At 43.4% G+C, this 14,974-nt stretch overlaps 1 protein-coding gene across 1 annotated transcript in view; it reads right to left on the reverse strand.

Moving 5' to 3' along the window:
- The window catches only part of LOC139232773 (zinc finger protein 850-like), an 81,486-nt gene that overhangs the window by 61,415 nt on the left and 5,097 nt on the right, over positions 1–14,974 (reverse strand). The window lies entirely within an intron of this gene.

Below are 14,974 nucleotides of genomic sequence, written 5' to 3' on the forward strand. Positions count from 1 at the left end.
ATTTTTTTAACGTGTGGTGACCGTTGCACACCAGCCACCACACAGGCTTGGCAGAGCTAGAACTTTATCCAGTGGCAAGGGTTAACCAGGACGACTGGAGACCTGCTCTTCTGCACGGACCTAGTGCACACACATATCTCTACATGACTGCTGTGTGCCGACAAAAAGAGTAGGCCTAGCTCAATGAATTATTAAAAGCTCATCAGCTCCCCTGACAATCCCCACAATGGCCTTATCCTCAAGTATTCATTTTAAAAATACAGCTCTATTGACTTTTCATTAAAGATTGTTCATACTGACGGTGGGGATCAGCTCTGGGGTTGACGCACCCACCTGCAACTAAAGCTGCTTTTATAATTGGATATGGTCGTGGAATATTTATAGTACTAGATTTATAGCTTCCAGAGATATGTGAAGAGAAAAAGATTAGTGAAGACGAATGTAGGTCCTTTGCAGTCAGAATCAGGTGAATTCATAATGGGGAATAAGGAAATGGTAGACCAATTGAACAAATACTTTGGTTCTATCTTCGCTAAGGAAGACACGAATAACCTCCCGAAAATATAGTGAGAAGGAGGAACTAAGGGAACTGAAGGAAATCCTTTTTAGTCAGGAAATGGTGTTAGGGAAATTGATGGGATTGAAGGCCAATAAATCCCCAGGGCCTGATAGTCTGCATCCCAGAGTACTTAAGGAAAAGGCCCTAGAAATAGTAGATGCATTGGTGGTCATTTTCCAACATTCCATGGATGCTGGATCAGTTCCTATGGATTGGAGGGTAGCTAATGTAACCCCACTTTTTTAAAAAAGGAGGGAGAGAAAACGGAATTATAGACTGGTTAGCCTGACATCGTTAATGAGGAAAATGCTGGAATCAATTATTAAAGATGTAATAGCAACGCATTTGAAAAGCAGTGACAGGATCGGTCCAAGTCAGCATGGATTTATGAAAGGGAAATCATGCTTGACAAATCTTCTAGAATTTTTTGAGGATGTAACTAGTAGACTGGAGTAACGGAGAATCAGCGGACGTGGTGTATTTGGTCTTTCAAAAAGCTTTTGACTAGGTCCCACACAAGAGATTGGTGTGCAAAATTAAAGCACATGGGCTTGGGGGTAATGTATTGACGTGGATAGAGAACTGGTTGGCAGACAGGAAGCAAAGAGTGGGAATAAACTGGTCATTTTCAGAATGGCAGGCAGTGACTAGTGGGGTATCGCAAGGTTCAGTGCTGGGATCCGAGCTATTTATAATATATATGTTAATGATTTAGATGAAGGAATTGAATGTACTATCTCCAAGTTTGCAGATGACACTAAGCTAGGTGGCAGTGTGAGCTGTGAGGTGGATGCTAAGAGGTTGCAGGGTGACTTGGACAGGTTAGGTGAGTGGGCAAATGCATGGCAGATGTAGTATAATGTGGATAAATGTGAGGTTATCCACTTTGGTGGCAAAAACAGGAAGGCAGATTATTATCTGAATGGTGACAGATTAGTAAAAGGGGAGGTGCAACGAGACCTGGGTGTCATGGTACATCAGTCATTGAAAGTTGGCATGCAGGTACAGCAGGCGGTGAAGAAGGCAAATGGCATGTTGGCCTTCATAACGAGAGGATTTGAGTATAAGAGCAGGCAGGTCTTACTGCAGTTGTACAGAGCCTTGGTGAGACCACACCTTGAGTATTGTGTGCAGATTTGGTCTCCTAATCTGAGGAAGGACATTCTTGCCATTGAGGGAGTGCAGCAAAGGTTCAGACTGATTCCCGGGCTGGCAGGACTGACATATGAAGAAAGACTGGGTCGACTAGGCTTGTATTCAGTGGAATTTAGAAGATTGAGAGGGGATCTCAGAAGCATATAAAATTCTGACGGGATTGGACAGGAAGAATGTTTCCGATGTTGGGGTAGTCCAGAACTAGGGGTCACAGTCTAAGGATAAGGGGTAAGCCATCTAAGACTGAGATGAGGAGAAACTTTTTCACCCAGAGAGTGGTGAACCTGTGGAATTCTCTACCACAGAAAGTTGTTCATTTCATTGGATATAGAGATCAAGGGGTATGGAGAGAAAGCAGGAGTGGGGTACTGAAGTTGCATGATCAGCCATGATCATATTGAATGGTGGTGCAGGCTCGAAGGGCTGAATGGCTTGCTCCTGCACCTATTTTCTATGTTTTTATGTTTCTATAAGCAACTCAGTGATCATGAGTTCAAGTCCCATGATGGCAATCTGTGAAACTGAATTCAAAAGATGTGGCAATTTAGATGCTAGCAACGGAAAAGTGGTCATGAAACCTGCTGGATTGTTGTAAAATCTCAACTGGTTCACTGATAGCCTTCAGGAAGAGAGCTTCCAATTCTGACCTGCTCTGGCCTACGTGACATTAGTCCCAACCTGATTGACTTGCTCGGATATTATAATTCACTGAGTTGTAAACAATCATACTGTCTCCTGATGCACAATGCAAAAGTAAATTCCTGGGATTTGCCAGGTGTTGGTGGGGATGTTGCCAAGGCTGACAACTGGGAAGGCCTGATTAAAAAGACATTAGGATACAATAAAAACAGAAAATGCTGGAAATACGCATCAAGTCAAGGCATATTATTTGTGTGTGTCGCTGAATTGTACATAATTATTATTCGCAGAACAGATTTATAGAAACAGCACAGAAGGAGGCCATTCGGCCTGCCGGGCCTGTGCTGGCTGTTTAAAAGAGCAGTCGTCCTTAGTCCCACCTCCCCGCTGTTTGTCAGTAACCTTGTGAGTGGCTTAAGGACCTGTCCAACTCTGCTTTAAAATTATTGACGCAATCAGCTCCCACCACTTTTTCACGTCGAGCGTTCCAGATCCCGACACCTCTCGGAGTGAAAACATTTCTCCTCATCTCCCCTCTACATCAGTTTCCAATATTTTGGAATCTATGATCTCTGGTTATTGACTAGCTCGCCAGAGGGAATGTTTCTTCACTATTTACTCTTATCGAAACCTCTCATCGCCTTGAAAACCTTTATTAGGCCACCTCTGCACCTTCTCTGTTTCAAGGAAATCAGTCCTAGCTTTTCCAGACTCTCCTCATAACTGACGTCCCTCATCCCTGGTAACATCCTGGTAAACCTCCTCTGTACCCTTTCTAAGGCCTTTATGTCCTTCCTGAAGTGAGGTGCCCAGAATTACCCACAATACTCCAGCTGAGGCCTAACCAGTGATTTATAAAATTCCAGTATGATCTCTTTGATTATATATTCTATTCCTCCATTTATAAAACTAAGTAACCCATTATTGTTTGTTTCATATTTCTGATACATTAGGGCACGTGTTCCCATCTGGTAATACTGGGGCAACTTAGTACCACCCCGACAGGTAATGAAAAAAGTTTCAATCTCAATCAGATGACAAAAAAATGAATTTCCTCCGCACCAATTCGGGGTTTCAATGCTGAGATATTTACTCAAAATTCCCTGCGGGGTGGAATGTGCCCTGTCAATGACTACAGAAGCCCATTGCACTGGCATGGGACACCATTGTCCATTGCGCATGCGCCGTATGAGTGGTGGAGATGGATGGAGGCAGAACAGGCGGGTCGGGAGGTGGTAGGTGATTGTGGGCGGAGGGGAGGAACTGAACCCGTGGGTGGGCTGGGAAGCCTCATAAACACCTGTTGTAGTCCTCAGGCTCTAAATAAGAACCCACAGGCCCCGTCTGCACTGCGGTGACGGGCCTGGCCGCTCGGGTGAGTGGGTGGGGCCGCCATCTTAAGACAGGGCGGGTTCACAACACGTGCGTGGCCATCTTGGTACAGGATTTGGACCAGTGTCCTGGCGAATTGAATAACTAGGGCTGTAGGTGGGGTTTAAACAAGATATTTGGCGGGGGGGATCAGATGAGCAGAAATTTTAAAAGTCAAAAAGAAGAAAATAGTGCAGGGTAGCGATCATAGAAACATAGAAAACAAGTGCAGGAGTAGGCCATTCAGCCCTTCGAGCCTGCACCACCATTCAATATGATCATGGCTGATATTTTGCAACTTTAGTACCCTATTCCTGCTTTCTCTCCATACCCCTTGATCCCTTTAGCCGTAAGGGCCACATCTAACTCCCTTTTGAATATATCTAACGAACTGGCCTCAACAACTTTCTGTGGTAGAGAATTCCACAGGTTCACAATTCTCTGAGTGAAGAAGTTTCTCCTCATCTCGGTCCTAAATGGCTTACCCCTTATCCTTAGACTGTGACCCCTGATTCTGGACATCCCCAACATCGGGAACATTCTTCCTGCAACTAACCTGTCCAATCCCGTCAGATTTTATATGTTTCTATGAGATCTCCTCTCATTCTTCTAAATTCCAGTGAATATAAGCCTAGTCGATCCAGTCTTTCTTCATATGTCAGTTCTGCCATTCCGGCAATCAGTCTGGTGAACCTTTGCTGCACTCCGTCAATAGCAAGAATGTCCTTCCTCGGATAAGGAGACTAAAACTGTACACAATATTCGAGGTCGAGCCTTACCAAGGCCCTGAACAACTGCAGTAAGACCTCCCTGCTCCTATACTCAAATCCTCTCGCTATGAAGGCCAACATGCCATTTGCCTTCTTCACCGTCTGCTGTACCTGCATGCCAACTTTAAATGACTGATGTACCATGGCACCCAAGTCCCAGTGCACCTCCCCTTTTCCTATACTGTCACCATTCAGATAATATTCTGCCTTCCTGTTTTTGCCACCAAAGTGGATAACCTCACATTAATACCTTAGTATTGCATCTGCCATGCATTTGCCCATTCACCTAATCTGTCCAAGTCACTCTGCAGCCTCATAGCATCCTCCTCACAGCTCACACTGCCACTCAGCTTAGTGGCATCAGCAAACTTGTTGATATTACATTCAATTCCTTCGTCTAAACCATTAATGTATATTGTAAATAGCTGGGTTCCCAGCACTGAACCTTGCGATACCCCACTAATCACTGCCTGCCATTCTGAAAAGGACCCGTTTATTCCCACTCTTTGCTTCCTGTCTGCCAACCAGTTCTCTATTCACGTCAATACATGACCCCCAACACCATGTGCTTTAATTTTGCACACCAATCTCTTGTGTGGGACCTTGTCAAAAGTCTTTTGAAAGCCCAAATGCACCACATCCACTGGTTCTCCCTTGTCCACTCTACTAGTTACATTCTCAAAAAATTCTAGAAGATTTGTCAAGCATGATTTCCCTTTCATAAATCCATGCTGACTTGGACCGATCCTGTCACTGCTTTCCAAATGCGCTGCTATTACATCTTTAATAATTGATTCCAACATTTTCTCCACTACCAATGTCAGGCTAACCGGTCTATAATTCCGTTTTCTCTCCCTCCTTTTTTAAAATGTGGGGTTACATTAGCTCCCCTCCAATCCATAGGAACTGATCCAGAGTCTATAGAATATTGGAAAATGACCACCAATGCATCCACTATTGGGGTAATACTAACCAGAGTGTGATGGGAAGGGACGGAGCGTATAAACATGAGAGCATCAGAAAGTGGGGTCAGAGTAGGGAAAAATGGTAAAAAGACAAAAATAAAAGTTCTTTATCTGAATGCAAGATAGATGAGTTGACGGCACAAATAGAAATAAATGGGAATGACCTAATAGCCATTACAGAGACATGGTTGCTAGGTGACCAAGGCTGGGGACTGAATATTCAGGGTTATTTGACATTTTGGCAGTAAGAAAAAGGAGATGGGGTAGTGCTGTTAAAAAAGTATAAGATCAGTGCATTAGTGAGAAATGATAATGGCTCAGAATATCAGAACATGTAGAATTAGTTTGGGTGGAGATAAGAAATAATAAGGGAAATAAGTCACCGGTGGGTGTAGTCTATAGGCCCCCTAACAGTAGCTACATGTAGGATGGAGTATACATCAAGGAATAATGGAGACTTGTAAGAAAGGTACAGCGATAATCATGGGTGATTTTAATCTTCATAGTGATTGGACAAAGCAAATTGGCAAAGGTAACCATGAGGAAGAGTTCATAGAGTGTATTCAGGATGGTTTCTTAGAATAATATGTTGTAGAAGCAACCAGGGAATAGACTATTTTAGATCTGGTAATGTGTAATGAGATAGGATTAGTTAATAATCTCATAGTAAAGGATCCTTTTGGGAAGATTGATCATGGCATGGTAGAATTTCAAATTCAGTTTGAAGGTGAGAAAGCTAGGTCTCAAACTAGTGTCCTGAACTTAAGAAAAGGTAATTACAAAGGTATGAAAGCAGAGTTGGCTAAAATGGACTAGTAAAATCGATTAAAGGGTAAGATGGTAGAGGAGCAGTGGCAGACATTTAAGGAGATATTTCATAACTCTCAGCAAAGATATTTTCCAGTAAGAAAGAAAGACTCGAAGAGAAGGATGAACCATCCGTGGCTAACTAAGGAAGTTAAGGATGGTATCAAATTGAAAACAAAGGCATATAATGTTGCGAAGAATAGTGGAACGCCAGAGGATTGGGAAATGTTTAGAAACCAGCAAAGGCCGATTAAAAAAATAATAAAGCGAGACTTGATGGTTTATGAGTGTAAACTAGCAAGAAATATAAAACAGTAAGAGCTTCTACAGCTTTATAAAAATGAAGACAGTAGCTAAAGTAAACATTGATCCCTTAGAGGATGAGACTGGGGAATTAATAATGGGAAACGGCAATGGCAGAGACTTTGAATAATTTTTTTGTTTCTCGTCCTCAAACTGAATTTGAAAATTCTGCCATGCTATGATCACTCTTCCCAAGAGGATCCTTTTCAATTAGATAAATGTGAAGTTATCCACTTGAGTAGAAAAAATAGAAAAAAAGAGTAATTTTTAAACGGTGAGAGATTGGGAAATGTTGGTGTTCAGAGGGATCTGGGTGTCCTTTTACATGCATCACTGAAAGTTAACATGCAGGTACAGCAAGCAATTAAGAAAGCAAATGGTACGTTGGCCTTTATTGCAAGAGGATTTGAGTGTAAGAGTAATGATGTCTTACTGCAATCATATAGGGCCCTGGTGAGACCACACCTGGAGTATTGTGTACAGTTTGGGTCTCCTTAGCTAAGGAAGGATATACTTGCCCTAGAGGGAGTGCAACAAAGCTTCACCAGACTGATTCCTGGGATGGGGGGATTGTCCTATGAAGAGAGATTGAGTAGACTCAGCCTATATTCTCTAGAATTTAGAAGGACGAGGTGATCTCATTGAAACATACAAAATTCTTAAAGGGCTAGACAGGGTAGATGCAGGGAGGATGTTTCCTTAGGCTGGGGAGTCTAGAACCAGGCATCACAGTCTCAGAATAAGGGGTCGGCCATTTAGGACATAGAAAATAGATGCAGGAGTAGGCCATTCAGCCCTTCGAGCCTGCACCACCATTCAATAAGATCGTGGCTGATCAAAGATGACTAAGATGAGGAGAAATGTCTTCACTCAGAGGGTGGTGAATCTTTGGAATTCTCTACCCTAGAGGGCTGTGGAGGCTCAGTCGTTGAGTATATTCAAGACAGACACTGGCAGATTTTTGGATATTAAGGGAATCAAGGGATATGGGGATAGTGCAGGAAAATGGAGTTAAGGTAGAAGATCAACCATGATCCCATTGAATGGTGGAGCAGGCTCGAGGGGCCGAATGGATTACTCCTGCTCCTAATTATTCTTATGTTCTTTCAAAGATTAATCCAGTTAGTCCCACTTCCCCGCTCTTTTCGCGTATCGCTGCAATTTTTTCTCTTTCATGTATTTATCCGATTCCCTTTTGAAAGCCGCGATTAAGTCTGCCTCCACCACCCTTTCACGCAGTGCATTCCAGATCCTAACCACTCGCTGCGTAAAAAGGCTTTTCCACATGCTGCCTCTGGTTGTTTTGCCAATCATCTTAAATCTGTGCTTTCATTAATCAACCCTTCAGCCATTGGAAACAATTTCTCTTTATTTACTCGATCTAAATCCTTCATGATTTTAAACACCTCTATCAAATCTCCTCGCGGCCTTCTCTGCTCCAAGAAGAACAACCCCAGCTTCTCCAGTCTCTCCACGTAACTGTAATCCCTCATCCCTGGAACCATTTGAGTACATCTCTTCTAGGAATACTTCTGCACCTTCTCCAAAATCTTCACGTCCTTCCTAAAGTGTGGTGCCCAGAATTGGACACAATACTTCAGCTGGGGCTGAACCAGTGTTTTATATAGGTTCAGCATAACCTCCTGGCTTTTGTACTCTATGCCTCTATTTATAAAGCCCAGGATCACATATGCTTTGTTAACCTGTCCTGCCACCATCAAAGATTTGTGTACATACACACCCAGGTCCCTCTGTTCTTGCACCCCCTTTAAAATTGTACCATTTAGTGTGTATGGTCTCTCCTCATTCCTCCTACCAAAATGTATCACCTCACACTTCTCTGCATGTATTTCATCTGCCGTGTCCACCCATTCCACCAGCCTGTCTATATCTTCTTGAAATCTATTACTATCTTCCTCATTGTTTACTACATTTCCAAGTTTTATGTCATCTGCAAATTTTGAAATAGTGCCCAAGTCCAAATCAACAACAGTAGTGGCCCCAATACTGAACCCTGAGGAACACCACTGTATACCTCCCTCCAGTCGGAAAATAGCCTTCACCACAACTTTGATTTCTATCCCTTGGCCACTTTTGTATCCATGCTGCTACTGCCTCTTTTATCCCATGGACTTCAATGTTGCTAACAAGATATTATGTGGCACTTTATCAAACACCTTTTGAAAGTCCATCAACTGCATTACCCTCATCGAACCCCCCTTTTGGTTCATCAAAAAATTCAATCCAGTTAGTCAAGCAGACTTGCCCTTAACAAATCCGTGCTGGCTCTCCTTCATTTGTTCATGCTTGTCCAAGTGGCCGTTAACTTTCTCCTGGATTATTGTTTCTAAAAGCTTCCCCATCATCAACGTTAAACTGACTGCCCTGTCATTGCCAGATCTATGCTTCACCCCTTTTTTGAACAAGGGTTTAACATTTGCACAAAAGCAAAATACTGCGGATGCTGGTATCTGAAATAAAAACAGAAAATGCTGGAAATCTCAGCGGGTCAGGCAGCATCTGTGGAGAGAGAAACAGAGTTAACGTTTTAAGTCGATGAAATGGCAATAGTTGGAAATGTAACAGATTCTTCAGGAAGAGCAGGGGCAGTGAAAGGGGGAAGGGGAGAGAAGAACAAAAGGGAAGGTCTGTGATAGGGTGGAAGGCAGGAGAGATTAGAGAGACAAAAGGGATGATGGGCAAAAATGAGATGGTAATGGCACAAGTTAGGAAACAAAAGATGAGTCTAGAGAGAGTGTGAATGGCGGAATCATCACCAGCTGCCATGGGAAAGAGAAAAAGGGAGGGGCGGGGGGTGCAAAAAGAGGAAAGGAAAAAATATACGGGCAGAGGTTCTGGTCTGAAATTGTTGAACTCAATGTTGAGTCCAGAAGGCTGTAAAGTGCTCAAACGAAAGATGAGGTGCTGTTCCTTGAGCTTACGTTGAGCTTCATTGGAACAGTGTAGGAGGACGGAGAGGTCAGCGTGGGAGTGAAGCGGGGAATTAAAGTGACAGGCGATTGGAAGCTCAGGGTCACGCTTATGGACCGAATGAAGGTATTCTGCAAACCGGTCACTCAAAATTTTAACTCTGTTTCTTTCCACAGATGCTGCCTGACCTGCTGAGATTTACAACATTTTCTATATAACATTTGCAATCCTCCAGTCCTCTGGCAGCATCCTGTATCTGAGGAGGATTGGAAGATTGTGGCCAGAACCTCTGCAATTTCAATCCTTGCTTCCCTCAGTAATCTAGGGTACATCCCATCCGGACCGGGTGACTTATTCACTTTAATTACCATTAGCCTTTTCAGAACCTCCCCTTTATCTATTTTTATCTCATCCAGTAGGAGCTAGGAAAGAGATTAAAAAGCAGGACTTCAAAGGTAGTGATGTCTGGATTACTCCCTGTTCCACGAGCTAGCGAGTATAGAAATAGGATGGAGCAGATGAATGCGCGACTGAAGAGATGGTGCAGGAGGGAGGGCTTTAGCTTCCTGGGATATTAGCATCTGGGGGAGGTGGGACCTGTACAAGCTGGACGGGTTGCATCTCAACAGAGCCGGAACCAATGTCCTCGCGGGGGGTGGGGGGCAGGTTGCTAGTGCTGTTGGGGAGGGTTTAAACTAATTTGGAAGGGGGGTGGGAACCAGAATGTAGCATTAGAAAGGAGAAACAAAGGACACAAAGAATGGGGAGAGACGGATAGCACCAGAAATAGTACAGTATTACGTGGGGTCAGACTAAGAATGCAAGGAGGTCTAAGACAGATTTACAATGCATGTGTGTAAATTCATGAAGCATGGTAAATAAGATTGGTGAGCTGCAGGCGCAAATAGACACATGGAATATGATGTTGTGGCGATACGGAGATCTGGCTCAAAAAAGGGCAGGATTGAGTTTTATATACTTCTGTATATAATGTGTTCAGGATAGAAATGAGGTGGTGTGGCAGTATTGGTTAAGGAGAATGTTAGTGCTGGAGAGAGAGGATGTCTTGGAGGGGTCAAGGACAGAATCTATTTGGTTAGAGTTAAGAAACAATAGAGGTGCCGTTACATTAAGTAACATACGCACCACACAAGTGCCAGGCAATGACTATCTCCAACAAGCAAGACTTTAACCACTGCCCAATGACATTCAACGACATTACCATCGCTGAATCCCCCACCATCAACATTCTGGGGGTCACCTTTGACCAGAAACTTAACTGGACCAGCCACATAAATACTGTGGCAACAAGAGCAGGTCAGAGGCTGGGTATTCTGCGGTGAGTGTCTCACCTGACTCCCCAAAGCCTTTCCACCATCTACAAGGCACAAGTCAGGAGTGTGATGGAATACTCTCCACTTGCCTGGATGAGCGCAGCTCCAACAACATTCAAGAAGCTCAACACCATCCAGAACAAAGCAGCCCGCTTGATCAGCACCCCATCCACCACCTCCACACCGTGGCTGCAGTGTGCATTATCTACAAGATGCACTGCAGCAACTCGCCAAGGCTTCTTTGGAATTTGGCAGCACCTCGCAAACCTGCAAACTCTACCACCTAACAGGACAAGGGCAGCAGGTGCATGGGAACACCAAGTTCCCCTCCAAGTCACACACCATCTTGACTCGGAAGTATAATTGCCGTTCCTTCATCGTCACTGGGTCAAAATCCTGGAACTCCTTCCCTAACAGCACTGTGAGAGCACCTTCACCACACCGACTGCAGCGGTTCAAGAAGGCGGCTCACCACCACCTTCTCTGGGCAATTAGGGGATGGGCAATAAATGCTCGCCTTGCCAGCGACGCCCATGAACGAATAATTTAACAAAAACACTAGGAGGTGTATTCTATAGGCCACCAATTAGTGGGAAAGATATAGAGGAGCAAATTTGCAGGGAAATTACAGAGATGCATCTAAGGGGAGGTTAGACAAGCATATGAGGGAGAAGGGAATAGAGGGTTATGGTGATTGATTTAGATGAGGAAAGACGGGAGGAGGCTCAAGTGGAACATTCTGATGAAGGGTCATCGACCTGAACCAGTAACTCTGTTTCTCTCTCCACAGATGCTGCCTGACTTGCTGAGTATTTCCAACATTTTCTGTTTTTATTCCAGGACTGAACCACGTTCATTCTGACATTTGGGGTATGTTTCTGCTGACATTAATAACACCTATAACTGGGCTGGTGTTTAATATTCTGATTGACTTGTCAGGGTTGCAGTGTTCCTTCAAGAACCGCTGTCCGATCTTAATTTCTGATGAGAGTCCCTGAATTATTTTACAATAAAATTATGAACTTTTACTTCAATCCCAAGTCGATCTTTGATACAAAATCGACAATTCAGTTCTGAAAGGTTCCACTCATTAGAAAGGGCTGATTAAAGCTTGCTGACAATTCTCACTGACTTGCACATTACACACAGTGGCCCTTCCATTATCCACCAGAAAGGGGAATGGGAATTGGTGGGGAATCGAGAGCCCCCAAATGTTGCCCCTCCCATCTGGTACAGCATTCCCCTCGGCCTGGGAATGGAGACAAGTCCTGTCCAACGGGATGAGTTAAAGATATTTACTCAGATGGGCAGAAGGTGGGAAGTGCTGTTCCTCAGGGATCGGTGCTGGGACCACTGTTGTTCACTATTGACATGAATGATTTGGACTTGGGAATCAGAAATACAATTTAAAAATTTGCAGAGGACACAAAATTGGGGGATTTAGTTAATACTGAGGAAGAATCCTTGAAGAATTATTCAGTTGTGTTCAATAAATAGCATCAGGTTTTAATTTGGTTTGACTGATCATATCACTATATAGTTATGTGAAAAACAAAAATCATTATCTGCTCCCACTTTCAGAATTTAACTTCTTCCAAGTGCAATCTAACACTTCAAAACTGTAATGGATGTAGGCAAGATATTAGGACTGTGGTCTAACACAATTCAAACACAGTGACACACAGACAGATGGGCAAGTGTAACTTCACAGCGAATCCTTTCAAACCTCACTGAAACCTGGCAGACTGACAATTCATTGTTCACTAATGGAGTTGTGATCTTGGTAAATTAAGAAAGGAAATGCATGGAAATGTGTTAGAGTTTATTAACAGAGCGGGCATCATCTCCCTTTGATTTCTATTTCTGACACCAGGCAACAGAAAAAGGTAATTACAACACGACATAAACAGACTCTTTAGAATTCAGCAGAGGAGGACTAAGGTTTTAATTAGGAGGGGGAAAATAGAGTATGAGAGTAAGCTTGCAGGGAACATAAAAACTGACTGCTAAAGCTTCTATAGATATGTGAAGAGAAAAAGATTAGTGAAGACTAATGTAGGTCCCTTGCAGTCAGAATCAGGTGAATTTATAATGGGGAATAAGGAAATGGAAGACCAACTGAACAAATACTTTGGTTCTGTCTTCACTAAGAAAGACACAAATAAACTCCCGAAAATACTAGGGGACTGAGGGTCTAGCGAGAAGGGGGAACTGAGGGAAATCCTTATTTGTCAGGAAATGGTGTTAGGGAAATTGATGGGATTGAAGGCTGATAAATCCCCAGGGCCTGATATTCTGCATCCCAGAGTACTTAAGGAAGTGGTTCTAGAAATAGTGGATGCATTGGTGGTCATTTTCCAATATTCCATGGACTCTAGATCAGTTCCTATGGATTGGAGGCTAGCTAATGTAACCCCACTTTTTAAAAAATGAGGGAGAGAAAACAGGGAATTATGGAATGGTTAGCCTGACATCGGTAATGGGGAAAAAGCTGGAATCAATTATTAAAGATTTAATAGCAGCACATTTGGAAAGCAATGACAGGATCGGTCCAAGTCAGCATGGATTTATGAAAGGGAAATCATGCTTGACAAATCTTCTAGAATTTTTTGAGGATGTAACTAGTAGAGTGAATAAGGGAGAACCAGTGGATGTAGTGTATTTGGACTTTCAAAAGGCTTTTGACAAGGTCCCACACAAGAGATTGGTGTGCAAAATTAAGGCACATGGGATTGGGGGTAATGTATTGACGTGGATAGAGAACTGGTTGGCAGACAGGAAGCAAAGAGTGGGAATAACCGGGTCCTTTCCAGAATAGCAGGCAGTGACTAGTGGGGTACCGCAAGGTTCAGTGCTGGGACCCCAGCTATTTACAATGTATATTAATGATTTAGACAAAGGAATTGAATGTACTATCTCCAAGTTTGCAGATGACACTAAGCTGGGTGGCAGTGTGAGCTGTGAGTAGGATGCTACGAGACTGCAGGGTGACTTGGACAGGTTAGGTGAGTGGGCAAATGCATGGCAGATGCAGTATAATGTGGATAAGTGTTGGCCTTCATAGCGAGAGGATTTGCGTATAGGAGCAGGGAGGTCTTGCTGCAGTTGTACAGGGCCATTTGCTTTCTTAACTGCCTGCTGTACCTGCATGCCTACTTTCAATGACTGATGTACCATGTCACCCAGGTGTCATTGCACCTGCCCTTTTACTAATCTGTCACCATTCAGATAATAATCTGCCTTTCTATTTTTGCCACCAAAGTGGATAACCTCACACTTATCCACATTATACTGCATCTGCCATGCATTTGCCCACTCACCTAACCTGTCCAAGTTGGTGAGACCACACCTTGAGTATTGTGTGCAGTTTTGGTCTCCTAATCTGAGGAAGGGCATTCTTGCTATTGAGGGAGTGCAGCAAAGGTTCACCAGACTGATTCCCAGGATGGCAGGACTGACATATGAAGAAAGACTGGATCAACTAGGCTTATATTCACTGGAATTTAGAAGAATGAGAGGGGATCTCATAGAAGCATATAAAATTCTGACGGGATTGGACAGGTTAGATGCAGAAAGAATGTTCCCAACATTGGGGAAGTCCAGAACCAGGGGTCACAGTCTAAGGATAAGGGGTAAGCCATTTAGGACTAAGATGAGGAGAAACTTTTTCACTCAGAGAATTGTGAACCTGTGGAATTCTCTACCACAGAAAGTTGTTGAGTCCAGTTCGTTGGATATATTCAAAAGGGAGTTAGATGTGGGCCTTATGGCTAAAGGGATCAGGGGGAATGGAGAGAAGGCAGGAGTGGGGTACTGAAGTTGCATGATCAGCCATGATCTTATTGAATGGTGGTGCAGGCTCAAAGGGCCAAACGGTCTGCACCTGGACCTATTTTCTATGTTTCAGGTGTGAGATATCACTCTTCAGAACAACAGGTCTGCCAGCTCTTGCCACAAACCTCAGTACAGTTCAACTTTCAGTAGCTGCAGCCCTGATTTAAATAACTAGTAGTTTAACATGTCTAGTATATCATTTGTATTTCTATGCAAACTAGAAAAAATATATTTATAGCACACAATAATTAAATCACAATGTGATTGTGAGGATCGATTATCGGCTCACCTTCCGTGCCCACGTGC

This window comes from Pristiophorus japonicus, chromosome 20, assembly GCF_044704955.1.
Source record: "Pristiophorus japonicus isolate sPriJap1 chromosome 20, sPriJap1.hap1, whole genome shotgun sequence".
Classification (NCBI taxonomy): Eukaryota; Metazoa; Chordata; class Chondrichthyes; family Pristiophoridae; genus Pristiophorus; species Pristiophorus japonicus.